The sequence below is a fragment of the Mobula hypostoma genome, chromosome 4, assembly GCF_963921235.1.
Source record: "Mobula hypostoma chromosome 4, sMobHyp1.1, whole genome shotgun sequence".
In the NCBI taxonomy this organism is placed as follows: Eukaryota; Metazoa; Chordata; class Chondrichthyes; order Myliobatiformes; family Myliobatidae; genus Mobula; species Mobula hypostoma.
Genome location: NC_086100.1, coordinates 86,762,345 through 86,789,723, shown reverse-complemented (window position 1 = coordinate 86,789,723; position 27,379 = coordinate 86,762,345). Strand labels below are relative to the sequence as shown.

General features: G+C 44.3%; 1 protein-coding gene across 1 annotated transcript in view; it reads right to left on the bottom strand.

Annotated features, from left to right (window-relative positions):
• Window positions 1–27,379, bottom strand: part of LOC134345449 (rootletin-like) — a 387,184-nt gene that overhangs the window by 251,830 nt on the left and 107,975 nt on the right. The gene's annotated exons all lie outside the window — the stretch shown is intronic.

The following is a 27,379-nucleotide window of genomic DNA, read 5'->3' as shown; positions in this document are numbered from 1 at the left end:
TGCTCTGGGGCGGGGGGTTAAACTAGAGATGCAGGGGGAGGGGAACCAGAGTACCAGGATATAGTGGTGTGGGGAAAGAAGATGTTAGGCCTATTTACAAAGAAAGCAACCGATAGTTTGAGCTTGGTGGTCTACTGTTCTGAGTTGTGTTTATTTTAATGTAAGGATTAAACTAGGTAAGGCAATTGAGCTTAGAACATGGAATAGTACATAGAATTATGGTATGATAGCCATTAGTGAGACTTGGATACAGGAGAGGCAGGACTGACTGCTCAGTGTTCAGTGGTTCTATTGTTTTCAACATAATAGCACGTGGGATATTAAAGGAGGAGGGGTGAGATTACTCGTTGGGGTAAATGTCATGGCAGCAGTCAGATGGGACAGGCTGGAGGGCTCACCTGCTAAAATTAAAAGGGTGGAACTGAGGAATAAGAAAGGAATGGCCACATTAATGGGACTATAATTATAAACCACCCAATAGTCAGTGGGATTTAGGTCAGATTTGTAGAGTTATTCAATCATAGAACACTACAGCACAGAAACAGGCCCTTCAGCCCATCTAATCCATGCCAAGCTATTATTCTACCGAGTCCCATTGGGGACCCCACATGTGAACCACAGCCCCCCCATAGCCCTTAATTATGTACCTACGTAAATTTCTCTTAAATGTTGAAATTGAACCTGCAACCACCACTTCGGATAATACCTTGGTCCCTCTCACCACCCTTTGAGTGAAGAAATACTCCTTCAGGTTTTGTCTTAAAAATTTCATCTTTCACTCTTTACATCTGACCTCCACTTCTATTCTCACCCAACCTCAGTGGAAATAGTTTGCTTGCAATTACCCTATCTATACCCCTCATAATTCTGTATACTTCTATTAAATCTCCCCTCATTCTCCTAGACTGCAGGGAACATAATTAAAAGTTCAAAGTAAATTTATTATCAAAGTACATATACGTCACCACAGACAACCCTGACACTCATTTTCTTGCAGGCATACTCAATAAATCCATAATGGAATAATAACCACAATAGAATCAGTGAAAGACTGCACCAACTTGGGTGTTCAACCAGTATGCAAAAGACAACAATCTGTGCAAATACAAAAAGAAAGAAATAATAATAATAAATAAATAAGCAACACATGGGAACATGAGATTAAGAGTCCTTGAAAGTGGGTCCTTGAAAGTTGTGGGAACATCTCAATGATGAGGCAAGTGAAGTTATCCCCTTTGGTTCAAGACCCTGATGGTTATGGGGTAATAACTATTCCTAATCCTGCTGATGTGAATCCTGTGGCTTCTATACATTCTTCCTGATGGTAACAGCCAGAAGAGAGGATGTGCTGGGAGGTGGGAGGTCCAAGATAATGAATGCTGCTTTCCTGCAATGCTTCTTGTAGATGTGCTTAATGGCGGGAAGGGCTTTACTCATGATGGACTGGGCCATATCCACTACTTTGAGCAGAAGTCCTAATCTATAACTCATATAAGTCCTTTCCCTATAACTCAGGAACTCAAGTCCCAGCAATATCATTGTAAATTTTCACTGTGCTCTTTCAATCTTATTGATATCTTTCCCGTACGTAGGTGACCAGAACTGCCCACAATACTCCAAATTAGGCCTCACCAACTTCTTATACAACTTCAAAATAATATCCCAACTCCTGTAACCCAATTTATGAAGGATTGGCCTTCATCAATCGAAATGTTGAGTACTGGAGTTGGGATGTTATTTTGAAGTTGTATAAGAAGTTAGTGAGGCCTAATTTGGAGTACTGTGTGCAGTTCTGGTCATCTGCTGACAGGAAAGGGAGAAGAACTGCACACAGTACACTTCGTGACCCTATCTACCTGTGACACCACTTTTAAGGAATTCATAAATCTTTAGAAAGATGGCGACAAAAGTTTCAAGAAAAATAAGGTTGTAATAGTAAGTGATTTTAACTTTTCACATATTAACCAGGACTTCCATGTTGTAAGAGGAATGTATATAGTATAATTTGTCAAATACTTTCAGGAATGTTATCTTGATCAATATATATTTCAAGTTCAAGTTTATTGTCATCTGACTATATATGTATGCGTTTATATATATACACACACACTACCAAATGAAACAATGTTCCTCCCTCATAACATATATCACTCACACCCATTAAACAAAATATTACCACTAATAAGATAATGAAATATAAGTCAAAATGCATGCGAATTGCACAGGACTGGTAAATAGTCCAGTTTGCTAGCGAGGTAGACTTGCAGATTTTAGTCTTTGTGATCAGCAGTATTTATCGATGATAGAAAAGATGACCGGGATGAGAAATTTGACTGTGGGTAGGAGCCAGAGAGGCTACTGTGACCGTGCACACTGCCATCCATTTTTTGTATACATGCAAAGGAAACATGGGTTAGGGTCAGAGGGTTTAATTGCTCTTTGATAATTTCCTTACACATTTTCCCCGTTGCCCAGCTTTACAGTACTTTGTATAAACATGTCTAAATTTAGAAATGAATTCCTTTCTGGAATTTCTACACTAACAACCAAAAGAAATCTCTGCTGAAGAAGACACAAAACATGCAAAGTGGAAATGTTTATAAGAAAGAAATTTGCACCAAAATATTTGGAAGTTCAGGGAGCGAGTAAACGTTTTTATGCTTAAGAATTCGATGTTTATCGATGTGAAGGATTTATTGCATTAGGGAATAGAAAACTTTCTATTTCAGGTACCCTGTCCCAGCATTAAAACTTTTGCTATGAAGTAAAGTGCCCTCTACAGTCATGTATTAACCAGTTTTCTGGAAACAAAAAGCAAACTGCTGGAGAAACTCAACATGTAAGGCAGCATCTGTAGATGGAAATGGACAGTTGTGTTTACAGATGATAAAGGATCCTAACACAAAACAACAACTGTGCATTTCCCTCCACAACTGCTGCCTGACACAATTAGTTCCTCCAGCAGCATTTTTTTTTGGTATACAGTAAAGCTCTACACTACTGAAAAGGCACTTTGATAAGTCATGGCTTAACTGCAATAAAAATCAGTCCATATGGACCCACTACACACCCAGGTCTGTTACTGCATGGATTAAATAGAGAGCAAATCGTCATCTACATTTATTCACTATGCACCTTATGGTGAGATGGAGCATGGTTTGTTGATAGCTCTCCACGCGGCTTTAGACCACCTGGACAACACAAACATCTATGCCAGGATGCTGTTCATCAACTATAGCTCAGCATTTAATACCATCATTCCCACAATCCTGATTGAAAAGTTGCAGAACCTAGTCCTCTGTACCTCCCTCTGCAATTGGATCCTTGACTTCCTAACCGGAAGACTACAATCTATGCGGATTGGTGATAATGTATCCTCTTCGCTGACAATCCACACAGGTGCACCTCAGGGGTGTGTGCTTAGCCCACTGCTCTACTCTCTGTATACACATGACTGTGTGGCTAGGCATAGCTCAAATATCATCTATAAATTTGCTGATGAGACACCCATTGTTGGTAGAATCTCAGGTGGTGACGAGAGGGCATACAGGAGTGAGATATGCCAACTAGTGGAGTGGTGCCACAGCAACAACCTGGCGCTCAATGTCAGTAAGACGGAAGAGCTGATTGTGGACTTCAGGAAGGGTAAGATGAAGGAACACATACCAATCCTCATAGAGGGATCAGAAGTAGAGAGAGTGAGCAGTTTCAAGTTCCTGGGTGTCAAGATCTCTGAGATTCTAACCTGGTCTCAACATATCGATGTAGTTATAAAGAAGGCAAGACAGTGGCTATACTTTATTAGGAGTTTGAAGGGATTTGGCACGTCAAAAGATACACACAAAAACTTCTATAGTTGTACTGTGGACTGCATTCTGACAGGCTGCATCACTGTCTGGTATTGGGGGAGGGGCTACTCCACAGGACCGAAAGAAGCTGCAGAAGGTTGTAAATCTAGTCAGCTTCATCTTGGGTATTAGCCTACAAAGTACCCAGGTCTTCATTAAGAAACGGTGTCTCAGAAAGGCAGCATCCATATTAAGGACCCCCAGCACCCAGGACATGCCCTTTCCTCACTGTTACCATCAGGTAGGAGGTACAGAAGCCTGAAGGCACACACTTAGCGATTCAGAAACATCTTCTTCCCTCTGCCATCCGATTCCTAAATGGATATTGAACACTAACTCACTTTTTTTTAATATACAGTATTTCTTTTTTTGCATGTTTTTTAATCTATTCAATATACGTAATTGATTTACTTGTTTATTGATTATTATTTTTTTTAATTTTATTTATCATTTATCTTTTCTCTGCTAGATTATATATTGCATTGAACTGCTGCTGCTAAGTTAACAAATTTCACATCACATGCCAGTGATAATAAACCTGATTCTGACAGCAACCTTCCTCATGATACCCTAAAGTAGAATCTATAACTGTCTACCTGAGAGTAGCAGAGGGTCCCTGGTATCTTTAACAGCACCTATAACAGAGCACCTGCACATCATCCACCAGAAGCGGAACTTCCTGGTGGCCATACATTGTAATTCTCAGTCCTATTCTGGTTTTGACTTGTTGGTCCATGGCCCCATTCTCGTGCCAAGAAGAGGCCACCATATATTCCATCTGGGCAGCTTCCAACCTAATGACATGAATATCGATATTTCTTTCCAGTAAACTAATCCGCTCCACTTCCTCTATTCCCCACTATGACTTTCTACTTCTTCTCACCTCTCTATTACTTCCCCCCTCGTTTCCCTCCTCCTTCCCTTTCTCTTATGGTCCATCTCCTCCCCTGTCGGATTCCTTCTTCTCCAGCCCTTGACCTTTTGCACCCACTTGGCTTCACCAACTTCTTCCAGCTAGCCTCCTTCCCCTCTCCCCACCTTTTTATTCTGGCATCTACCCCTTTACTTCTCAGTCCTGAAGAAGGGTCTCGGCCCCAAAGATCAACTGTTTATTAATTTCCATAGGTGCTGCCTGACCTGCTGAGTTCCCCCAGCGTTTTTTATGTGTTAACCCGCAACAGATAATATGGTCACCTGGAGACACAAGAGACTGCAGATACTGGAATCTGCAGCACTAACAATCTGCTGGAGGAACTCAGCAGGTAAGGCAGCTTCTTTGAGGGGGAAGGGTGAGGAATTGTTGACATTTTGGGTCAGAATCCTGCATCAGTAGGGTTTTTGGCCCAAAACTTTGACAATTTCTCCCCAACCCCCACAGATACTGCTCAAGCCACAGGATTTCTCTCGCAGATTGTTTGTTGCTCCAGATGTAATCATCTATATTTTTGTATATGGGACCCTGTTGTACACAAAGGGAAGGCCTTGTTTCCTGTAATATAACATTGACATTACGGCAGTTGCAATGTCCTGTGGGGAGAAAAGGCCCAGCTGAAATGGACGGATATTAATCACCATTGACAGACAAACTGAGGTGAAGTGCAAACAAACACTCAGTGATAACTTTCCAACAGGGAACCAGCCATTGTACAGCCTGTTGCACTGGGTCAACAGACAGGAAATTACATTAGTAAATGTTAGCAGTATCACATTACAGGGCATACAAGATTACTCAGTGGCACAGCGAGCAGAGTTGATTCATAGTTATACAGCACTACAGCACAGAAATATGCCCTTTGGTCCATCTAGTCCATGCTGAACTGTTATTCTGCATAGTCCCGTTGAACCTCATCTGGACCATAGGCTTCCATAGCCCGCCCATGCATGTACTTATCTGAATTTCTCTTAAATGTTGCAATCCAACTTGTTCCCACTCTCACACTACCCTCAGGTTCACCTTAAATATTTCACCTTTCACCCTTAACCTATGACCTCTAGTTCCAGTCTTGTCCAGTATGAGTGGAAGAAGATTACAGAATCTGGACCAGCTGGAAAAATCGTCTCTAAAATAGCATACAGAATTTAATGCAGATGAGTGTAAGGTGTTGCACTTTGGAAGGACAAACCAGGATAGGATGCCATTTCATTGGCTCTTCATTCAGCTCTTCCATCTGAACAATGAAGAGGCATAGATTAGGATGCTCTTCACTGACTACAGCTCAGCATTCAATACCATCATCCCCTCAAAACTCATCACTAAGGTCCAAGACGTAGACGTCGATACTTCTCTGTGCAAATGGATCTTTGATCGTCTGACTTGCAGATTCCAGTCAGTGTAGATTGGTAACAACAATCACTGACACTGTACTGACACCAATAAACTCCTCCATAATCCCCACCAGCATAGGTGCACCACAAGCTGTCTGCTTAGCATGCTGCTCTACATGCTTTATATCTATGTTTGTGTGGCTAATTACAACTGCAATGTCATAATCAAGTTTGCTGACAACAATGGTAACAAGTTTGCAAAACAAAAATAGTGATGAATTGGAATATAGAACAGATATGGAAAATCTGGTTGAATGGTGCCACAACAATGACCAAAGAGCTGATTATTGACTACAGGAGGAAGAAACCAGAGGTCCATGAGTCAGTCCTCATTAGAGAATTGGAGGCGGAGAGAATCAGTAACTTTAAATTCCTTGGCGTTATCATATTTGAGGACCAGCATGTGAGTGCCATCACAGCGAAGGCACAACAGCACCTCTACTTCCTGAGAAGTGTGCATACATTCAGTATGTCATCCAAAACTCTAATTAACTTCTATAGATGCACAGCGGAGAGTATCCTGACTGGTTGCATCACAGCCTGGTATGGAAACACTAATTCCCCAGAACAAAAAAACCTGAAAAATGTGATGGATACAACCCAGTTCATTATAGGCAGGACCCTCCTGAGCACATCTACAAGGAGCACTGGGACAAGAAAGCAGCATCCATCACCAAGGACCTCCACTATCCAGGCCATGCTCTCTTTTCACTGCTGCCTTTGGGAAGAAGGTACAGGAGCCTCAGGGCCCACGTCACCAAGTGCAGGAACAGTTATTACCCCTCAACCATCAGGTCTTGAACCAGCATGGATAATTTCACTCAACTCAACTCTGTACTGGTTCCACAACCTATAGGCCCACTTCCAAGGACTCTACTACTCATGTTCTCAGTAGTTATTTATTTATTTTTGCACAATTTGTTCCCTTTTGCACATTGATTGTTTGTATTTCTTTATTTTCCTGTAAATGCCTGCAGGAAAACAAATCTCAAAGTAGTACATAAGAGGGGTGATTGCTAAGTTCATGGCCTAAGGTAGAAGGAGTCAATCTTAGAAAACCTAGTACATTTATTTTTCAACGTAGTCCCCTCCTACATATACACACTTAATCCAGTGGTCGTGGAGCATACGGATCCCTTCTTTGTAGAATTGGACCACAGCAGGGGTGATTGATAAGTTTGTGGCCTAAGGCAGAAGGAGATGAGTTATTAACTTCAAACTTTCTGCATTGAACTGCACGTGCATGTAACGAGAGTGTCTTGGACCTTCAGGTGGTCCACAGCAGGGGTGATTGGTAAGTTCGTGGCCTAAGGTAGAAGGAGAGAGTTTTTCAGCTCTCATTACATGTACTTGCAGCTCAACTCTTTGAGTGAAAATGCAGAAAGTTTGAATTTAATAACTCATCTCCTTCTACAAAGACGCCGACTTCTACAAAGAAGGGATCCATATGCTCCACAGCTGCTGGACTAAGGGTGTAAATGTAGGAAAAATAAATGTGCTAGGTTTTCTAAAATTGACTCCTTCTACCTTAGGCCACAAACTTATCAATCACCCCTCATATATGGTGAAATATATGTACTTTGATAATAAACTTACTTTGCCAATTGAAATACCCTAAAACCATCATAAAATTGCCGGCTTTTACATGTTTTTCTATCTCCCACTGTAATTTGTACCCTACATTCTGGATACTGTTTGGAAGCCTGCATATAACTCCCATCAGGTTCTCTTTCCCCTTGCAGTTAGGCAGCCACTATTTCATAATGGGGTATAGGATGTACTCCATATAGGCCGGCTGATGGTTCAGTGACATCAGCGCCAGACTCCAGAGCGAAGGTTCCCGAGTTCAAACCCAGTCGGGCCGCTCCCGGGCATGCTTTCCATCCATGCCAGGTTGAGTGTCGAGCTCGCAACTCGACCTTGTAAAAAAAAACTGCGCTGTGAGAGGGATGTGGGGGACCACTCACAGAGTCTTTCCTCCAAGACAACCACTTGAAAAAGTGCTCCCGAGGCTCTGGCAGAGTATGGCACGCACACAAAAAACAGGATGTCATCGGAAAACAAAAGAGAAAATTATGAAATGTATTATTTATTATGGAATTAGTCCTTACTCTTAATAATTTCTCCTTTGGCTCCTCCCACTTCCTCCAAACTAAAGGTGTAGCTATGGGCACCCGTATGGGTCCTAGCTATGCCTGCCTTTTTGTTGGCTTTGTGGAACAATCTATGTTCCGTGCCTATTCTGGTATCTGTCCCCCACTTTTCCTTCGCTACATCGACAACTGCATTGGCGCTGCTTCCTGCAGGCATGCAGAGCTCGTTGACTTTATTAACTTTGCCTCCAACTTTCACCCTGCCCTCAAGTTTACCTGGTCCATTTCCGACACCTCCCTCCCCTTTCTAGATCTTTCTGTCTCTGTCTCTGGAGACAGCTTATCCACTGATGTCTACTATAAGCCTACTGACTCTCACAGCTATCTGGACTATTCCTCTTCTCACCCTGTCTCTTGAAAAAACGCCATCCCCTTCTCGCAATTCCTCCGTCTCCGCCGCATCTGCTCTCAGGATGAGGCCTTTCATTCTAGGACGAGGGAGATGTCTTCCTTTTTTAAAGAAAGGGGCTTCCCTTCCTCCACTATCAACTCTGCTCTTAAATGCATCTCCCCCATTTCACGTACATCCGCTCTCACTCCATCTTCCTGCCACCCCACTAGGAATAGGGTTCCCCTGGTCCTCACCTACCACCCCACCAGCCTCCGGGTCCAACATATTATTCTCTGTAACTTCTGCCACCTCCAACGGGATCCCACCACTAAGCACATCTTTCCCTCCCCCCCCCCTGCATTCCGCAGGGATCGCTCCCTACGCAACTCCCTTGTCCATTCGTCCCCCCCATCCCTCCCCACTGATCTCCCTCCTGGCACTTATCCGTGTAAGTGGAACAAGTGCTACACATGCTCTTACACTTCCTCCCTTACCACCATTCAGGGCCCCAAACAGTCCTTCCAGGTGAGGCAACACTTCACCTGTGAGTCAGCTGGGGTGATATACTGCGCCCGGTGCTCCCGATGTGGCCTTTTATATATTGGCGAGACCCGACGCAGACTGGGAGACCGCTTTGCTGAACATCTACGCTCTGTCCGCCAGAGAAAGCAGGATCTCCCGGTGGCCACACATTTTAATTCCACATCCCATTCCCATTCTGACATGTCTATCCACGGCCTCCTCTACTGTAAAGATGAAGCCACACTCAGGTTGGAGGAGCAACACCTTATATTCCGTCTGGGTAGCCTCCAACCTGATGGCATGAACATCGACTTCTCTAACTTCCACTAATGCCCCACCTCCCCCTCGTACCCCATCTGTTACTTATTTTTATACACACATTCTTTCTTTCACTCTCCTTTTTCTCCCTCTGTCCCTCTGAATATACCCCTTGCCCATCCTCTGGGTCCCCCCCACCTTGTCTTTCTTCCCAGACCTCCTGTCCCACGATCCTCCCTTATCCCTTTTGCCTATCACCTGTCCAGCTCTTGGCTCCATCCCTCCCCCTCCTGTCTTCTCCTATCATTTTGGATCTCCCCCTCCCCGTCCAACTTTCAAATCCCTTACTCACTCTTCCTGACGAAGTTAGTCCTGACGAAGGGTCTCGGCCTGAAACGTCGACTGCACCTCTTCCTAGAGATGCTGCCTGGCCTGCTGTGTTCACCAGCAACTTTTATGTGTGTTGCCAGAAAATTATGAATGTTGTTAATTTAAAATATAAACACTCAACTGGTTAGTCAGCATCAATGTAAAGAGTAACAGTCAATGATTCAGGTCTATGTCCTTTTGCTGGAACATTGGTTATCTTCCTGTTGGTCACTGGTCAGACATGAATATAAGGTGGAGGCTCAAGAGAAAGCAGATGATGGAAATTCTGAGCAACACACAAGGAGATGGAGGAACTCGATGAGCCAGACAGTACCTATAGAGGGATATGGACAGACTACCAAACTTCTGACCTGAAATTTAGATTGCCCATTTCCCCTTCCACAGATGCTGCCTGACTTTCTGAGTTCCTCTGGCTCTTTTTCTGAAAGTGAGGTGTAGCTTTCTTCACGTTTGGCTTGATTTTTACTGCAAGTCCCTGTTGGTCATTGATATTGTAAAATGCTACAAGTCTGTTTTCCTTTCCTTACAGGCAGCTGGGGAACAGTGTGGCCTTGGCTGTAGCGAGGATTAGGCCTCAAGCCACAGGCTTGCCTGTTGTAGCAGTCCAAGAGAGAAGACACAGGAGGCAGTGTAGTACAATATCCATACTGGGCTGGGGGCTGGCCCCTCCTGTCAGTGCTTGCCCTCCAGTGTTCAATTGGTGGAACGACAAGCTGGATTAAATGCCTGCGTACATACGTTCTTCTCTGGACTGCTGAGAAATGCTTGTTCTTGCCAACAACACCCATGCACCATCAATTTATAGGTCATGTCGCTTGTGCTGTGTATGACTGTTGGTATTGTGTTTTGCACCTTGGCCCTGGAGGAACACTATTTCATTTGGCTGTATTCATCGGTGTTCATGTATGATTGAATGATAATTAAACGCACTTGAACTTCCGATATTCTCCCTTCAGGACTTCATCCCTTTCCTGCCTACGTTGTTGGTATCCTTACGTACTATAACTTCCGGCTATTCACCCTTCCCCTTTAGGATGCTGTGGATCAGATCAGAAACATCTCTGACCTTGGTGCCTGCTGGGCTACATATCATCCTGGTGTCTCTTTCACTTCCAAGAATCTCCTGTCTGCTCCCCTAACTGTGATTGCTCTATCACAATTGCACTCCTCTTTTCCCCCTTCGCTTCTGAGGCACGGAGCCAGACACAAAGCCAGAGAGCCAGTCGCTGCAGCTTCTCCCGGTAGGTTGTTGCCCCCGAACGGTATTCAAAGTGGTATAGTTATTTTTGAGGGGAATGGCCAGAGGGACACTCTGCACTGGCTGTGTGTTCCCTTTCCCTCTCCTGACAGTCACCCAGCTACCTACCCCCTGCAAGTTCTGGGTGATGACCTCCCTGTAGCTCCCCTCTATCACCTCCTCAGTCTCCTATATGAGTCGAAGGTCATCCAGCTGCAGCTCTAGTTCCTTACCACTGTCTCAAAGGAGCTGCAACTTGATGCACTTCATGTGGATGTAGTTATCAGTCTCCCAGAGTTCCCACATCTTACACAAAGAACATACCACAGACCCTCAATCCATTCTCAGTGCACTAGTTGTGTACTAATACTCGAAGAAAGAGAAAAAAACTTATGAGAAACTTACATAGAGCCTCCACATGTTCACACCAAAGGCCAGCATTGGAGAGGGTCCAAAGGAGGTTTACAAGAATGAGCCCAGGAATGAAAGGATTAACACGAGGAGCACTCGACGGCTCTGGACCTGTACTCACTGAAGGAACGAGGGGGATCTCATTGAAATCTGCCGAATAGTGAAAGGCTAAGATAGGAGTGGACATGAAGAGCATGTTTCAACTAGTGGGAAAGTCTTGGACTAGAGGGCACAGCCTCAGAACAGGAGGAGGTTCCTTTAGAACAGGGGTCCCCAACCTCTTTTGCACCGCGGACCCGTTTAATATTGACAATATATTTGCGGACTGGCTGACCGGGGGTGGAGTCTGGGGGTGGGTGTTAAACACGACTGGAATATAGGTGGTAAGTCAACTATAAGTCACTTATAAGTGGCTAATACACTCAATTTCGTTTCTAAAGGGGTTTATCTAATGAATTTAATATTAAACACACAGCACATATTTTCCTCACATGAATATAGTGATAAGTCAATTATAACAGTGGTCCCAAACCTCCAGACCGTGGACTGATACATTGCCGCGAAGAATGCAGGGGTGCAGCGGTAGCCGGAACGCACCCTGCACATCTTTAAGAAAAAAGCCGAAATAAACAAGCTAATTGATTAGGTGCTGCCCGGCACATAAATGTCGGCCCAGATCAGAGGCGATTGCCGATTGCGTCACTCTGATCTGCCCCGACATTTACGTGCCAGGTGGCACCTAATTAGTTAGCTTGTTTATTTCAGCTTTTTTCTTAAAGATGTCCTGGGTGCGTTCCAGCTACCGCTGTACTGCTGCATTCTTCGCAGCCTGGAGTTTGGGGACCACTGAATTGTAAGTCACTTATAAGGCAATAGCATCATAACATTTTAAGTAACATTTGGATATTAAACACACAGAGCATATTTTCCTCGTATGAACATATAAGATCATAGCAACACACCAATATCGCTGAATCAGTGGGAGCCCTGGGCTTGTTTTCCTGCAACAAGACAGTCCCTTTGAGGGGTGATGGGAGACAGCGATACTCGAATGGGGTTCCTTATGTCCAGTCTATTCCACAATTTAGTTTTTATTGCATTCATTGCAGAAAACCTCGCTTCACAGTGATATGATGTTGAAAATGGAAGCAACATTTTCAGTGCTTTCATGGCTATCTCAGGATATTCAGCCTTGACCTTGATCCAGAATGCCGGCAGAGATGTTATGTCAAACGTACTTATCAGCCCGCCGTCGTTTGCAAGCTCAAGGAGTTGATCTTTTTCCCGCGCTGACATGGAAGATTCACCGGAAATATTCACAAATGGGTTACGGACCCACTCCTTTGCACGACTTGGGTCATTTGTGTCCTGGGTCACTGATGACCTCGCGTGCGTTAAAGTTCAACAGTGTGCATGACAGGGAATGAGGAAAGGTGCACTTGACTCATATCGTTTCATATACCAAATCATATTGTTTCCTCGCGGCCTGGTAGCACATATTTTGCGGCTCGGTACCGGTCCACGGCCCGGTGGTTGGGGGCCACTGCTTTAGAACAGAGATGAGAAGGAATTTCTTTAGCCAGAGGGCAGTGAATCTGTGGAATTCATTGCTACAGACAGCTATAGAGGCCAAGTTATATTTAAAGTGGTTGTTTGTAGGTTCTCGATGTGTTAGGGTGTTAAAGGTTACAGGGAGAAGACCAGATTATGGAATTGAGAGGGAAAGTAAATCAGCCATGATTGAATGACGTAGCATTGAAGGGTTGAATGGCCTAATTCTGCTCCTATGTCCTATTGGACTTCAAGCTAGTGTCTCCAGAGATGATGTCAACAACATTTAAGACTGCAAAGCCATATAGCAATCAACCCTTCCAGGTATATGACAACTTTTATGTGAGGTTTAGCTTGCCAGGTTCAGCCTCAGCTTTGATTTAAACCTACCCACATTCCTGGCCCCGGCGTTCTTAATCCTGACCCCTGCCCTTGATCTGGCTCCAGCCTCACACCTTGTCCTAACTCTGGACTGTGCATCTAGCTTCTAACCTCTCCATGCTCTTGATCTGGTGAGTAGATGAATTGAAAGACGGCAACTCACAAGGGAACCATCTGGGAAGGAAGAAAGTATAAAAAGACATGTCCTTCAGTTTGGGGGAGGAGCAGCAGAGGAAAACAAAATGCCTAGATGGTTAAGCCACAAGATGGTTAAACTACAAGAACAGGAGGCAGCCCATCAAACTCTATCTCAAGAATTTCTTTTGAAAAGAAAAGGAGGGCTTCTCACAGCTAAATATTTCCCTACCTGGCAGGTGCCAACTAGTTAAAAGCTTTTGCCCAATCCAACAAGTCTTGTGTGTGGCCTTCAGAGAATAAAGTGGCTCTGGTCTTTTGAATTGTTCCCACACTGGGAATTGCAGGGATAGTTTGTGTCTTTTATTCACCTTGGGTTTCCTTTTGTAACAACTAACTAGTCTCTTCCACCCAACAGTTAACAATATCTATTACGGTCCACTAGCAGAGGGGTCTACATTACAACAATGTAAAAGATTTGCTCAATCCTGCATCTAATATCGGGATGAGGGGTGACAATGATAGCCAATCATGCAATGCCAAAACATTTCCAAAACTATTTGTTTTATTATGTCCACTAGTCTGCAACTCCTGTTTTGGTCCGCAGCAGATGACCCAATTGCTTTAATCAGAATCAGACCTAATATGTCATGAAATTTGTTGTTATTCAGCAGCAGTGCATTGCAATACATAATAATAAAAACAGTAAATTACAGTAAGTATATATATATATATATACACACACACGTTTTAAAAGTTAAATTGAATAAGTAGTGCCAAAAAGTAGACAATTAGAAGTTCATGGGTTCAATGTCCATTCAGAAATCTGCTGGCAGAGGGGAAGAAGCTGTTCCTGAATCGTTGAGTGTGTGTCTTCAGGCTCCAGTACTTCCTACCTGATGACAGCAATGATGAGAACAGGCCATGTCCTGGATGCTGGGGAGGTTAGTGTCTATGATAGAACTGACCGAGTTCACAATTATCTGCAGCTTACTTCAATCCTGTGAGGTGCTTCCCACCTCAGCACCACCACACCAGATGGTGATGCAGACAGTTAGAATGCGCCCTACGGTACGCTTGCAGAAATCTGCAAGTGTCTTTGGTAACCTGCTAAGGCTCCTCCAGCTCCAGATGAAATATTTTTACTTTACTTTATACTTTATTGTCACCAAACAATTGATACTAGAACGTACAATCATCACAGCGATACTTAATCCTGCGCTTCCCGCTCCCTGGATTACAAATATTAAATATTAAAAATATTAAAAATAGTAAAAATTAGTAAATATTAAAAATTTCGATTATAAATCATAAATAGAAAATAGAAAAATGGAAAGTAAGGTAGTTCAAAAAAACCAAGAGGCAGGTCCGGATATTTGGAGGGTACGGCCCAGATCCGGGGCAGGATCCGTTCAGCAGTCTTATCACAGTTGGAAAGAAGCTGTTCCCAAGTCTGGCCGTACGAGTCTTCAAGCTCCTTAGCCTTCTCCCAGAGGGGAGAGGGACGAAAAGTGTGTTGGCTGGGTGGGTCATGTCCTTGATTATCCTGACAGCACTGCTCCGACAGCGTGCGGTGTAAAGTGAGTCCAAGGACGGAAGATTGGTTTGTGTGATGTGCTGCGCCGTGTTCACGATCTTCTGCAGCTTCTTTCGGTCTTGGACAGGACAACTTCCATACCAGGTTGTGATGCACTCTAGAAGAATGCTTTCTATGGTGCATCTATAAAAATTAGTGAGGGTTTTAGGGGACAGGCCAAATTTCTTTAGTTTTCTCAGGAAGTAAAGGCACTGGTGGGACTACTTGGCAGTGAACTCTGCTCAGCTGGACCAAGTCAGGTCATTTGTGATATTGACCCCGAGGAACTTAAAGCTTTTGACCTGTTCCACTTGCGCACCACCGATGTAAATTGGGTCATGCGGTTCGCCACTCCTTCTGAAGTCAACAACCAATTCCTTCGTCTTGCTGATGTTGAGGGATAGGTTAATGTCTTCACACCATGCCACCAGGTTCTTAATTTCCTCTCTGTACTCAAACTCATCATTACCTGAGATACGGCCTACAATTGTTGTGTCATCAGCAAACTTATATATTGAGTTCGATGGAAACATGGCTACACGATCATGGGTGTACAGTGAGTACAGCAGGGGGCTGAGTACACAGCCTTGTGGGGCACCAGTGCTCAGAGTGATTGTAGAGGAGAGCCTGTCCCCTATTTTTACAGCCTGGGTCCTGTCTATGAGGAAGTTGAAGATCCAGCTGCAGATCTGAGTGCTAAGGCCCAGGTTCTGGAGCTTAGGAATCAGTTTATGTGGAATGATGGTATTAAAGGCAGAGCTGTAGTCAATGAAAAGGAGCCTTACGTATTCGTCTTTATTCTCCAGGTGCTCTAAGCAGGAATGTAGGGCCAGAGAGATGGCATCTGCTGTTGACTTGTTGCTCCAGTAGGCGAATTGCAAAGTGTCGAGGTTGACCGGTAGGCTGTGGTTGATGTGTGCCATAACCAATCTCTCGAAGCACTTCATAGCAATTGATGTCAGAGCCACAGGTCGATAGTCATTCAGGCATGCCACCTTGCTCTTCATTGGCACTGGGATTATCGTTGCCTTCTTAAAACATGAGGGGATCTTAGACTGAAGCAAGGAGCAGTTGAAGATGTCAGCAAACACTCCAGCTAGCTCTCCTGTACAGGCCCGGAGAACCTGTCCTGGGATGCCATCTGGGCCTGTCGCCTTCCTTGGATTTATCTTCAGGAAGGCCCTTCTAATGTCCTCCTCGGTGGCGATGAATCTCGATGCCACCAGGTCCGGTTCATCTGGAGGGAGCAGGACGCTCCTCTTCTGTTCTGATCTTGCGTAGAATACGTTAAGTTCGTCAGGAAGAGAAGCGCCACAGTTATTGATATACCCAGCCTTTTCTTTGCACCCAGTGATCTCATTTAGACCATGCCATAGTCTACTGGCATCCCTCTGGTTAGCCTGGGCTTCCAACTTGGCTCGATATTGCCTCTTGGCACCCTTAATGGCTTTCCGGAGTTCACGCCTGGATTCCGTGTAGCGACTGGTATCCCCGGACCTAGAAACCACAGCTCTAGCCTTGAAAAGGGACTTGACCTCATAATTCATCCAAGGTTTCCAGTTCGTGAATACCCGGATCGACTTGCGAGACACACAGTCCTCCGTGCATTTCCAAATAAAGTCCATGACAGCTGAGGCATACTCATTGAGGTTAGCTGCCGAGTCCTTGAATACTAACCAGTCCACCGATTCAAAGCAGTCACGGAGGACCTCATCCGTTTCCTCTGTCCAACGCGACACCACTCTTGACACCGTGACCTTCTGCTTCAGTTTCTGTTTGTAAGCCGGGAGGAGGAGTATGGCCTGATGGTCCGATTTTCCGAAGTGAGGTTGTGGGATGGAACGGTAGGCGTCCTTGACTGCTGTGTAGCAGTGGTCAAGTATATTCAGGCCTCTAGTGGGGCAGGAGACATGTTGTTATAACTTTAGCAGCACCTTTCTGAGGTTGGCCTGGTTAAAGTCCCTGGCTGTAATGAGCGAAGCCTCCGGATACCTGGTCTCAAGTTCACTGATGTTGGCATACAGTATGTTCAGAACACACTCCACGTCTGCCTGGGGGGAATGTAGACTGCTGTCAGTATGACTGAGGTGAATTCCCGTGGCAGATAGTAGGGACGACACTTCACCCACAGGTGTTCCACGTCCGGGCTGCAGGAGCTTGTCAGTGCCACTGTGTCCGAGCACCACGCAGTGTTGATCAGTAGGCAGACACCACCTCCCCTTGTCTTGCCCGAAGACGCAGTGCGGTCCATCCGATGGATCGAAAATCCCTCTGAAATATAACTGCTGTCATGCCTTTCTTTGTAGCTACATTGATATGCTGGGCCCAGGATAAGTCTATCGAGATGTTGACACCCAGGAATTTGAAATTGCTCACCCTTTCCACTTCTGATCCCTTGATGAGGATTGATGTGTGCTCCCTCATCTTACCCTTTCCGAAGTCCACAATCAGTTCTTTGGTCTTACTGATGTTGAGTGCCAGGTTTTTGCTACGGCACTACTCCACCAGCTGATATATCTCATTCCTGCACAGCTTCTCATCACCATCAGAAATTCGGCCAAAAACAGTTGTGTTGTCAGCAAATTTATAGATGGCATTTGAGTTGTAGCCACACAGCCATGGGTGTAGAGAGAGTAGAGCAATGGGCTAAGCTCACGTCCTTCGGGTGCGCCAGTGTTGATTATCAGCGAGGCGGAAATGTTATTTCTGATTCACGCACACTGTGGTCTTGCAGTGAGGAAGTCAAGGATCCAGTTATAGAGAGAGGTACAGAAGTCCAGGTTTTGGAGCTTTTTGATCAGAACTGTAGGAATGATTGTGTTAAACGCTGAACTGTCCTCAATAAACAGCAGCCTGACATAGGTATTAGTTTTGTCCAGGTGATCCAAGGCCACATGAACAGCCAAAGAGACTGCATCTGCTGTAGACCTATTACAGTGAAAGGCAAATTGAAGTGGGTCTAGGTCCTTGCTTAATCAGGAATTGATTCTAGCCATGACAAACTTCTCAAAGCATTTCATCACCATAGATGTTAAGTGCTACTGGACAATAGTCGTTAAGATAGCTCACCCTGCTCTTGGGCACCAGTATGATTGTTGCCCTTTAGAAACAGCTGGGAACTTCCGACTGTAGCAATGAGAGATTAAAAATGTCTTTCTACGCACCTGCCGGTTGGTTGGCACAGCTTTTCAGAGCCCTACCAAGTACACTATTGGGACCTGTCGCCCTGTGAGAGTTCACCCCCTTGAAATACATTCTGACGTCAGCCTCTGAGGCAGAGATCACAGTGTCACCGGATGCTGCAGGGATCCTCATAGCTGTAAGTTTATTCTTCCTTTCAAAGCGAGCAGAAAAGGTGTTGAGCTCATCCAGGAGTGAAGCATCACCACCACTCATGATGTTAGGTTTCGCTTTGTAGGAAGTAATGGCTTTTAAACCCTGTCAGAGTTGTTATGCAACCAATTCCACCTCTAACCTCAATTGGAATTGTTCTTTGTGACAACTGTGGCATACAAATTCAGACTTGAAGATGAATCCCTGTATACTGTCCAGTCCACCAATTCAAAGCAGTCTTATAAACACTCCACTGCCTCCCTTGTCCTCTCTACTGGTGCTGCAGTCTTCAGTCTCTGCCTATACCCAGGGAGCAGAAGTACATCCAGGTGATCAGATTTTTCAAAGTGTGGACACAGGAGAACACAGTAAGCTTTCTTGATGGTAGTATAAGAGTGGGCACCTCTGGTTCCACAACTAGTATGTTGGTGTTGATTATTTAAAGAATTTTTCAAGCTGACCTGGGTAAAATCCCCAACACAATGGGGAAGGCATCAGGGTGCACTGTTTCATGCTTGTTGATTACATCGCTCAGTTCGCCTAGAGCCTGTTTGACACTGACCTGAAGTGGTAAGTACACTGGTACCAAGATGATGGCTGAAAACTTCTGCTGCAGATAAAATGGACGACACTTGATCACTAGGTGTTTCAAGCAAAATGCAGACAAAACCACCACATTTGTGTACCACGAAGAGTTATTCATAACACAAAGTCCACCCCGTCTGCCTTTGAAAATCTCAGCAGTCCTATCTTGGCAGTGAATTGTGAGGCCAATGAACTGTATCACTGCATCCAGAATGGCAGGGGGTAGCCAAATCTCCATGAAGAAAAATCACAACAGACCCTGATATCCCTCTGGTACAGCAATCTTATTCTGAAGTCTTTGATTATATTTTCCAGACTATGTTTGCCAGCAGAATAGACAGTAGTGGAATTTGGAACCTCATCTTCTTAAACAAACTTTTAATCCAGCGCATCACCCTCTCTTCTATGCCTTAAAGGGGAACCGTACTTGCAACTGGAGGCTGCCATCCGAGATTTGTTGACTTTGAGCAGTGATAGGCTTTGTAAGTGCCTTAAGATGATGTTGTTCACTCTACTGTCCATGGCTGTAGCAGATTAAACAGGAATATTTGATGATTTCCATTGGAGCTGCTTGCACAAGTTGCCTTCTTAATGGTGCCACCGGAAAATTTTTTTCAAACTTTCTGAAGACAGGGGAACTCCTAGCACAAAATTTGCTGAGTATTAATGAGGGGCAAAGGTGTGAGGGAAAGACGGATTGTGGTGGTGGTGGGGGAGGATAACGGGGAAGGGTTGTGGCTGAGTCAAATCCAAACAGTTGGCTCATCCTCGGCAAGCGAGTTGTCCCGTTAACAGGAAACAGCTGGCTGTGGCCTGCAACAATCTAGTCCTCTGTCAGGGCTGGGGGAGGGGGGAAGAAGGCAGGGGGCACCTTTAATTCTGGTTCCTCAAAACATTCTTTGCATTTAATCTTCACTCTTTGGGCAGATAATATTTCACAACACGGCCTCCACTGTTTTAATTGTTAACAATGTCCCTATAATGGTGTAATTACACTGCCAGGTCAGCTGCTTTGTATCATAGCAATAATCTTTATTTAGTTCCAGTGGAGATTAAAACCAGATCCGAACCATTCAATGCTACTGAAATGCCTCCTTGCTTCTGGGAGCTCATGGGCTTAAAACTCATTACTTTTCCATCAATCCTGCTTTGGCTTGAAGAGTACATCTACTGCATTCACTTTCTGCAAGGCAGAATGGGACTGCTTCTTTGGCCTAACTCGCCCAGTTTTTCCCCATCAGCTGTTTAGATCTTCTCCAAGGTAGCACCCATATTGTGTCAGAAGACATAAGACATTAAATTTGGCAAAGGGAGAGACTGGAGGGACAAACTTATATTTGATCACATCAATCAAAATCAGAATCAGGTTTAATATCACCGGCATCTGTCATGAAATGTGTTGTCTTTGCAGCAGCAGTACAATGCAATACATAATAATAGAAAATAAACTTGAATTTTGTTAAGTATACATTAAACAGTTAAATAATTAATGCAAAAATAGAAATTAAAAAGTAGTCAGGTTGTGTTCATGGGTTCAATGTCCATTTAGAAATTGGATGGCAGAGGGGGAGAAGCTGTATCTGAATCGTTGAGTGTGTGCCTTCAGACCTCTGTATCTCCTTCCTGATGGTAACAATGAGAACAAGGCATGACCTAGGTGATGGGGGTCCCTAATAATAGACAGCATCTTTTTGAGGTATCACTCCTTGAAAATGTCCTGGACACTATGGAGGCCTTTGCCCATGATGAAGCTGACTAAGGTTATGACTCTCTGCAGCTTATTTCGGTCCTGTGCAGTAGCCCCCAACCCCCCCCCCCCCACTGCCCCATACCAGACTGTGATGCAGCCAGTTAGAATGCTCTCCACAGTACTTCTGCAGAAAATTCTGAGTGTCTTTGGTAACACAGCCAAACCTCCTCAAACTCCTAATGAAATATAGTCGCTATCACGCCTTCTTTGTAGCTGCACTGATACGTTGCATCCAAGATAGATCCTCAGAGACGTTGACACCCAGGAGCTTGAAGTCATTCGCTCTTTCTACTTCTGATCCCTCCACGAGGACTGGTGTGTGTTCCCTGTCTGAAGTCCATGATCAGTTGTTGATACATGATTATGTTTTATTTGGGTGTATAACTCAGTTGAGGAACTTAAAACAGAATCATACAACTGAACACTTAAGTGAAGTTAAAATACTGGTGGGGAAGAAACGAAAGAGATGAAGTAAACAAGAATTATACATGGATGGCAAGAGAGTTAGTAGTGTGATGAAGTAAATAGCTAAGCAAACTGCGTAACTTGTTCTGAAGAGATTAGATTTGACTAGTTTATTGTTAATATGTTTATGCTCATATACACCTGGTATACACCTGATATACATCTCTATTTCCTGAGGAGACTGAGGTCCTTTAACATCTGCCGGATGATGCTGAGGATGTTCTACGAGTCTGTGGTGGCCAGTGCTAACATGTTTGCTGTTGTGTGCTGGGGCAGCAGGCTGAGGGTAGCAGACACCAACAGAATCAACAAACTCATTCGTAAGGCCAGTGATGTTGTAGGGATGGAACTGGACTCTCTCACGGTGGTGTCCAAAAAGAGGATGCTGTCCAAATTGCATGCCATCTTGGACAATGTCTCCCATCCACTACATAATGTACTGGTTGGGCACAGGAGTACATTCAGCCAGAGACTCATTCCTCCGAGATACAACACAGAGCGTCATAGGAAGTCATTCCTGCCTGTGGCCATCAAACTTTACAACTCCTCCCTTGGAGGGTCAGACACCCTGAGCCAATACGCTGGTCCTGGACTTATTTCCTGGCGTAATTTACATATTACTATTTAACTATTTATGGTTTTATTACTATTTATTATTTATGGTGCAACTGTAACGAAAACCAATTTCCCCTGGGATCAACAAAGTATGACTATGACTATGACCATGACAATGGTGCAATGAAATTGCTTTTCACATGAGGCTCACAGAATAAACAATATGCTGGTGATGCCGATGTCGGCTCTGCAAAGGATGCAGAAGGGTTCATCGTGATATAAATCAGCTATGTGAATGTGCAAAGGTAATTCAGATGGAATATAATGTGGAAAAATGGGAGGTCATCCACGTCAGTAGGAAAAGCATCACAGGTTACCACAGAACCCTGGAAACAGCGCAGAGCGACCGAGCACAGAAAAAGACCAAAACAGTGAGAGACTGAAAGGCGCTGATGCTCAGAGAGAATTAGTGACAATTCTATTATGATTTTTTGATGGGATCCAATAAGTACTATTAATGTCAATCCATAAACATGCATTTATGATTGACATGCCCAAATTTAATCCTAAAACTGCTCTAGAGATAGTGGTTGAAGGATAATCTTGTCTGAAGACTTTGCTCTTCTTTGAGTAATTCCACTGTACTTTTCCTACCCCCGTGAGAGGACATTTGGGCTCAATTTAAGGTTTCATTTGAAAGAGGGCATTTCTGACAGTTCATCTGAAAATGCAAGTGGTGTTATTCAGACGAGCCCACGTTCCCAGAGGTACCATTGCCTACTGATTGCTCTTGTCAGGGAATGAAGGGTCTTTAGTTTGTGATGGTCAACAACCCGCGAGCAGTGCAGAATCCCAGCTAACTGATGGCACCGTTTCTTGATCTGTGTTCTGATAGGATGAACACTGCAGGGAGAAACGCCCAGTTTGGTGAAATCAAGTGCATGTAACTCTGTGGGGATGTTGTAATCAATGTCAGTGACATCAGAAAGATAACATACTGTACAAAAGGCATTAACCCGGGCTTCGTGAAAATACAACCCCTGAGAAAAATGTCCTTACTAGTACAGCTGTGGAGGAAATGGAGCTGAGAGTTTTCTGAAGCACTGGTTCTGAAGTGCCCAAGCCAGGATCACTACATTCAAAAACAGTTACTTCCCCCAAGCCATCAGGCTGATCAGCATTTCCACCTGTTCACTCAACCCACCACCTCAGGGTTCATATGCCCTGAGTCACTCAGTCACTTTATCATTTCGTGTCAGAGGCACCTGACGTTCAGATACTCCTGAACATAGCATCACTTTATGTACATGCAGTACATCCAGTCTATGTCGATAAGCTCATCTTAAGTATTTATGGCCACACTCAACAGTTACTTGTATATTAATATTTGTTGTGTTGTTAGGCTTATTGTGTTGCTTTATGCTGCATTTGGATCCACAGTAACAATCATTTTGCTCTCTTTCTCACTCGTACTAATGAATAATAATAAACAATCTTGAATTTTGAATCTTGAATCTTGAAAGCTCGGGGGGGGGGGGCAGGGGGAAGGGAAATGCCAGGATAGTGGAGAGCACACCTCTGGCTGTCCCCCTCAGCAACAAATATCTTGTTCTGCATGCTGTTGAGGGGGATGACCTGACAGGGGACGCCCACGGTGACCGGGTCTCTGGCACTGAGCCTGGTGCTGTTGTGCAGGAGAGAAGGAGGGAGAAGAGAAATGCGGTAGTCATAGGGGATTCCATAGTCAGGGGAATGGACAGGAGATTCTGTGAGCCTGATAGAGATACCCGCATGGTGTGTTGCCTCCCAGGTGCCAGGGTACGGGATGTCTCGGATCAGTTCCTGAATATTCTGAAGCGGGGAGGGTGAGCAGCCAGTTGTCTTGGTACATGTTGGTACCAGTGACATAGATAGGACAAAGGAGGAGGTCCTGAAGAGAGATTTCCGGGAGTTAGGAAGGAAGCTGAGAAGCAGGACCTCCAGGGTAGTAATCTCGGGATTGCTACCTGTGCCACGTGCTAGCGAGGGCAAGAATGGTAGGATCAGGCAGATGAATGCGTGGCTGAGAGACTGGTGCAGGGGGCAGGGCTTCAGGTTCTTGGACAATTGGGATCTCTTCTGGGGGAAGTATGACCTGTTCAAAAAGGACAGGATACACCTGAACCCGAAGGGGACCAATATCCTGGCGGGAAAGTTTAATAGAGCTGTTAGGGAGGGTTTAAACTAAATTGGCAGGGGGATGGGAACCGGAATGACAGAGTGGAGGAAGGGGAAAACAGAAATAAATCTAAGATAGTGAGCAGTAAAGAAGTCAGGAAAGACAGGCAGGTGATGGGGCAAATGTGTAGCCATTGGGATGAGCTGCAGTGCATAAAGTTGCAGTGAAATCAAAGCGAAAAGTACCAAATACTGGTCTTAAGGTGTTATACTTAAATGCAAGCAGCAATAAGGAACAAGGTGGATGATCCTGTCGTACAGCTACAGATTGGTAGCTATGATATTGTGGCCATCACTGAGACCTGGCTAAAGGATGCATGTCACTGGGAGCTGAACGTCCAAGGATACACGGTGTATCGGAAGGATAGGAAGGTAGGCAGAGGGGAAGGCGTGGCTTTATTGGTAAGAAATGATATTAAATCATTAGAAAGAGGTGATACAGGATCGGAAGGTGCAGAATCTTTATGGGTTGAGCTAAGAAATAGCAGGGGTAAAAGGACCCTGGTGGCAGTTATTTATAGGCCTCCAAACAGCTGCAGGGATATGGACTACAAATTACAACTGGAAATAGAAAAGGCTTGTCAGAAGGGCAATGTTATGATAATTGTGGGGGATTTTAACATGCTAGTGGATTGGGAAAATCAGATCGGCACTGGATCTCAAGAGAGAGAATTTGTAGAATGTCTGCAAGATGGCTTTTTAGAACAGCTTGTTGTTGAGCCCACTAAGGGATCGGCTGTACTGGATTGGGTATTGTGTAATGAACCAGAGATGATTAGAGAGATTGAGGTGAAGGAACCCTTAGGAGGCAGTGATCATAACATGATTGAGTTCACTGTGAAATTTGAAAAAGAGAAACCGAAATCTGATGTGTCGGTATTTCAGTGGAGTAAAGGAAATTACAGTGGCATGAGAGAGGAACTGGCCAAAGTTGAATGGAAAGGGACACTGGCGAGAAAGACAGCACAGCAGCAGTGGTTGGAGTTTATGCGAGAAGTGTGGAAGGTGCAAGACAGGTATACTCCAAAAAAGAAGAAATTTTTGAGTGGAAAAAGGATGCAACCGTGGTTGACCAGAGAAGTCAAAGCCAAAATTAAAGCAAAGGAGAGGGCATACAAGGAAGCAAAAATTAGTGGGAAGACAGAGGATTGGGAAGTTCTTAAAACCTTACAAAAGGAAACCACGAAGGTCATTAAGAGGGAAAAGATTAACTATGAAAGGAAGCTAGCAAATAATATCAAAGAGGATATTAAAAGCTTTTTCAAGTATATAAAGAGTAAAGGACAGGTGAGAGTAGATATAGGACTGATAGAAAATGATGCTGGAGAAATCGTAATGGGAGATAAGGAGATGGCAGGGGAACTGAACGAGTATTTTGCATCAGTCTTCACTGAGGAAGACATCAGCAGTATACCGGACACTCAAGGGTGGCAGGGAAGAGAAGTGTGCGCAGTCACAATTATGACAGAGAAAGTACTCAGGAAGCTGAATAGTCTAAAAGTAGATAAATCTCCTGGACCAGATGGAATGCACCCACGTGTTCTGAAGGAAGTAGCCGTGGAGATTGCGGAGGCATTAGCGATGATCTTTCAAAAGTCGATAGATTCTGGCATGGTTCCGGAGGACTGGAAGATTGCAGATGTCACTCCGCTATTTAAGATGGAGGCAAGGAAGCAAAAATGAAATGACAGACCTGTTAGCTTGACATCGGTTGTTGGGAAGTTGTTGGAGTCGATTGTCAAGGATGAGGTTACAGAGTACCTGGAGGCATATGACAAGATAGGCAGAACTCAGCATGGATTCCTTAAAGGAAAATTCTGCCTGACCAACCTATTAACATTTTTTGAGGAAATTACTAGTAGTTCTAGACAAGGGAGATGCAGTGGATGTTGTATATTTGGATTTTCAGAAGGACTTTGACAAGGTGCCACACATGAGGCTACTTAACAAGATAACAGCCCATGGAATTACGGGAAAGTTATATGCGTGGATAGAGCGTTAGCTGATTGGCAGGAAACAGAGAGTGGGAATAAAGGCTGCCGGTTACCAGTGGTGTTCCACAGGGGTCCGTGTTGGGGCCGCTTCTTTTTACATTGTACATCAACGATTTGGATTATGGAATAGATGGCTTTGTGGCTAAGTTTGCTGACAATACGAAGATAGGTGGAGGGGTTGATAGTGCTGAGGAAACGGATAGTCTGCAGAGAGACTTGGATAGTTTGGAAGAATGGGCAGAGAAGTGGCAAATGAAGTACAATGTTGGAAAGTGTATGGTTATGCACTTTGGCAGAAAAAATAAATGGGCAGACTATTATTTAAATGGGGAAAGAATTCAAAGTTCTGAGATGCAACGGGACTTGGGAGTCCTCGTACAGGATTCCCTTAAAGTTAACCTCCAGGTTGAGTCGGTAGTGAAGAAGGTGAATGCAATGTTGGCATTCATTTCTAGAGGAATAGAGTATAGGAGCAGGGATGTGATGTTGAGGCTCTATAAGGCGCTGGTGAGACCTCACTTGGAATACTGTGGGCAGTTTTGGTCTCCTCATTTAAGAAAGGATGTGCTGACGTTGGAGAGGGTACAGAGAAGATTCACTGGAATGATTCCGAGAATGAGAGGGTTAACATATGAGGAACGTTTGTCTGCTCTTGGATTGTATCCCTTGGAGTTTAGAAGAATGAGGGGAGACCTCATAGAAACACTTTGAATGTTGAAAGGCATGGACAGAGTGGACGTGGAAAAGTTGTTTCCCATGATGGGGGAGTATAGTACGAGAGGGCGTGACTTAAGGATTGAAGGGCGCCCATTCAGAACAGAAATGCGAAGAAATTTTTTTAGTCAGAGGGTGGTGAATCTATGGAATTTGTTGCCACGGGTAGCAGTGGAGGCCAAGTCATTGGGTGTATTTAAGGCAGAGATTGATAGGTATCTGAGTAGCCGGGGCATCAAAGGTTATGGTGAGAAGGCGGGGGAGTGGGACTAAATGGGTGAATGGATCAGCTCATGATAGAATGGCAGAGCAGACTCGATGGGCCGAATGGCCGACTTCTGCTCCTTTGTCTTATGGTCTTATGGTCTTATGTGGAAGAATAATGTCCATTTGGCTGATGTAAGCAATGATGCCAAGTAGAATGGAAACCATATAATGGGGAAAATAAATGTCATCAGGAGAAATGACGACATAAAAATCAATGATGGGGTATTAAAAAGCATATTTAAGGCTTGATCTAAAATGTCCACTTATTTAAATTTGGTTATGTTCTGAAAAATCTTCTAAAATCATTCTTAGCAGCAATATGGCCAGATTTCCTCTTTACTATACATGTCTCCCCAAATCTTGCCAGATCAAAGACTGGTA